A 4,162-nucleotide genomic window follows, 5' to 3' on the forward strand; every position below is an offset into this window, starting at 1 on the left:
TAATATATTGCATATTGTCTTCATAGTGGTTATTCATAGTACAAGATGCAGACATGATATCCTGTCCAAACACTATTAGTACAAATCTTTCTTCTCTTTGAATTAAGAGAAAGTAGTTGTATATCCATCCTATTTTGTATATACAGATACAAAATGGTCCTTCATTTGTATCCCTTCCTTTTTGTTTAATTTTCCAGACATGGTTATTCCATTGCCATTTAAATATTGTAGGTGTGTCAAGACTTTTTTAAAAAAATCTTTTTGATGCAGTGCCTCACTATGCAATTCAGGCTGGCCTTGAGCTCACTCTGTAGACCAAGTTAACCTCAAATTCACAACAATCCTCCTGCCTCAGCCTCCGAGTGCTGGGATTACAGGTATGCACCACCACGCCTGGCTTTGTACTACAAATCTTGCTAAAATAAGTATTATTGTGAAGAGTTAATGTTAAACTACTGTGAAAAAAATGACTCTATTTCAACTTTCTGTGACCCTGCTTCCTTATAAGACCTCAAGGAGGCTTGGTGTACTGTCGCTAAATCATCAATAGACTGAGACTCTCCAGAATAGACCCACAAAATAAATCAAAGGAAAGGCCAAAATGTTTCTAACTCTACAAAATAACTAAAGTGTTGCTAACTAACTGGAAAGAGTTGCTGTGGTAGTCAAGACCACAGCAATGCAGATGTATGTTAAACAAAAGCTAAACAATGCTCCCAAAACAATATATGTTGACTAATGGTCACACTGTCCCTAAAGGTGTTGTTCTGTCTATGTTAGATGACCAATTTATTTGCCAAACAGGATGTGTTTTTTTGCTTTAAGAAGCTACTTGGTCCCTGGAGAAATCATCCATCAGTCTTCTCCTGCATGAGAAGTGATTGATGGCCCTGATGGCCTATCTGGTTCCTATGCTGAGTGACCCATAACATTATCAACTTTAATAGTAGTTACTTTAGAAAATTATTTCATTGAGAGGATGGGCTTATTTATGTTTCAGTCAATTCACCTACTAATGGGCTAGTTCTTATTCCTAAAGTAAAGCAGTGCTCATGACAAATTCAATTATTACTTGCTGTTATTATAGACATAAATACTGAAAATCTTGCTTTCACAAATAAATAATATGAAATGAATGATGTCATTCATTACCACGATCCTTCCCTAAGTTAAAGCCAAGAATAATATAAAAATTAATAATCAAAAATAATTTTCAGGGCTGGGGACACAGCTCAGTGGCATAAGTGCCTGAGTTCGATCCCTGTTATCACACACATAAAAAAACTTCATCATCATCTTCAATAATCTATTTTCTAATAACTCAGATTTTCTTTACATTTGTTGAATAAAAGAATTCACAATGCAAAATGATTTGTCATTCAGAGGTCACAATAACACTCCCTCCTCCTTTGGGCGCAGTATAGCTAAAAGGCTTTAGTAAAATGGAACAAAACACACTGTCAAATTTTTCACTTAGAGGAAGCTTCTTTTATCCAATAAATAATCCCAGAATGGGTTGGGAAACTTAGTATTAATTTTACACATTTTCATGCTTATATAATAAAATTCACCTAATACTCTATTTTCACTAAACTATCAGAGTTCAGGTTTATCTTACTTAGATTTAAATTTAGATTGCTCAATTCATGAAAAAATGTCTGTCATAACATACATTTAAACAGTAAATTTAGTTCTTACAATCAGACTAGTTTTCCAAATCATACTCACTTTCTAACTTAATTTTTCTACTCCAGGAAGTATGTTAGCATTCATTGCTGTAATAATTATCTCGTACCTGAATTCTTATTCTTATATTAGTACATGTATGTATTACATTCCAGAAGTCTCTCTCTGGCATTTCTTAGATATGTTTTTGTCATTTTTACAGGTTTTTCTCTCCAGAGCAACAATTTGAAAATTGCACAGTAAGGTCTGCCAAACACAAGCGGTAACCATCCAGTTCTAGTGTTGTTTTACATAGTTAGGCCAAAATACACAATGTCATATGCCATGTGAATTAGATAGGCTTCACAGATAAAACTATTTCCAGATTTGGCATCTCTAAAGGCTTAACACTCCAGGAAATAAGTGAGAGTCAGGTCCATGGGTGTTATTCCATTTTTTGTAAAAGGGAAGAAGGATCATTATGAAAGGAGTGCAATGCCCAACAATAGATACATTATGGGGCATGAAAGCATGTATTTTTAACTATAAATAAAAAATAGCATTTCCAGCTTTCAAAATAGCAACATATATCATTCAGAAACTAAATACTATGCAAGAGGCTGGGGTTGGGGTGAAGAAGTAAAACTTTGTGGCAGCATTTTGAAGGATCACCACCCAAGCAATGAAAATTTGTTAACATACACACACACACACACACACACACACACACACACACAAAGAAATTGCCCAAGGTACACTACACTGCAACTTTGCTGAACTGCAGACAACATTTAAGATTAAAAGCATGTGGCCACACAAAATACACATAGCATAAAGTTTTACCATGACATTTCAGAACACAAAAATTAAGAAAATATTATGACCCATACAAGCATTTAGGAAAAAAGAGGAGTCGCATACAAAGGAATAAATTCATAACATGCAGCATCTGGACATTAACTATGGAAGCTCAAAGGCTGAGGAGAAATGCCTTCAAAATTCTGAAGAAAAACAACTTTCAACTGACAACAGTACCTCAGCCATCTTATTAGTTGAATGCAAAAATAAAATTAAGATATCACTAGATACATAAGGGCTCAAATTTTTACCTCTCTTAGACACTTTTTCATGAAACTAGTGGAATGTATACACTACTAAAACAAAGGACAAAGCCACTGGAGAAGCCATGGAATTCATCAAAGGGAGGGATAGAAAAATAAATCCTAAAATAGAGGTTATAAGTGGACAACTGGCATCAGGGCCTAAAAATCAGCCAATATTAAGAGTCAGAAAAAGAAGATTTCAAGGAAAAAACAGAACTGAATGATTCTGAGATATGTGGACATATGCAGAATAATTTTTGACAATTTAGAAAAATACAAAATTAAACATATGAAAATATGAGGCAATTATTAGGTTCTGGGAAGATGTTTAGATAGGAAATGGTATAAGAAAGAACCTTACATGGCTTGAGAGTGAATAATTACATATTTAATTGCATGAAATACTGAAGCCGAATTATTGCTTATTACAATAAATTGTCAACATGAAACCATCAAAACCTATAAAGCAACATCTATCAGGATAAGCCTATGTGCCACTGTCTTCCCTTTCTGCCTCCAATTCTATTTTTTTTAAAGAATACAAAGTAGTTTTCAAAAAGAGCATTATAAATGATACAATTATTCCTTAAACTAAGGAACAGGAATTTAACAATAGTTGCTATATTGTGTGATGTTATTGTCAAATTAATTTGTTAGGTTAGCAAATGTAAACCTGAAAAATTGGTTTAAAAAACCAGAATAAAACAATAACAAAAAGAAAGTTATAAGAAATTTTTAGAAATAAGATTTAAAAAGTTTAAGCTCTGTAGACTGAAGCTCCTGCTTAGGCAGAGCACAGTGGCTGGGGTTCGATCCCCACCTTGCTGTTCCGGCCCCACCCCCAGGGTGTGCTGAGATGGCGACTGAGACTGGACATGGTGGCTTGCATCTGTAATCCCAGCGTTTGGGAGGCTGAAAACAGAAGAATCACTAGGAGTTCAATCTATGTAGTGTGATTCTGTAGACCCAGTAGACCCTGTACTAAACACATTAAAAAAAAAAAAAAAAAAGCATTAACTGCTCTTTTCAATAGACCCTAATTATGGAATTATCAGTTAAATCTTTGAAAACTCACACTCTTCTAAAAGTTTCATCAACTATCTGTTTATATAAATTGAAAATGAAGACAGCATGAATACTGTTTAAATTGCAGGATTATCTGAGACCCAAATAATAATAGTTTAAAAAATTTTAACTGAAATGTAATCATGCAGTATACACATAATTTAGTTTTCTAACTGTGTACTAGTCTGCTTGGGCTGCCAGAGACTAAACAAGAGTAAAGTATTGCTAGCACTTCTGTAGGCTAGGAGGTTCAAGATCAAGATTCCAGTCCATCTAGATCCTAGTGTGGACTCTCGTTCTATCCTGAAGCTGGCCAGCTTCTCCTTGTG

The sequence above is a fragment of the Octodon degus genome, unplaced genomic scaffold (genome assembly GCF_000260255.1).
Source record: "Octodon degus isolate 3935 unplaced genomic scaffold, OctDeg1.0 scaffold00055, whole genome shotgun sequence".
In the NCBI taxonomy this organism is placed as follows: Eukaryota; Metazoa; Chordata; class Mammalia; order Rodentia; family Octodontidae; genus Octodon; species Octodon degus.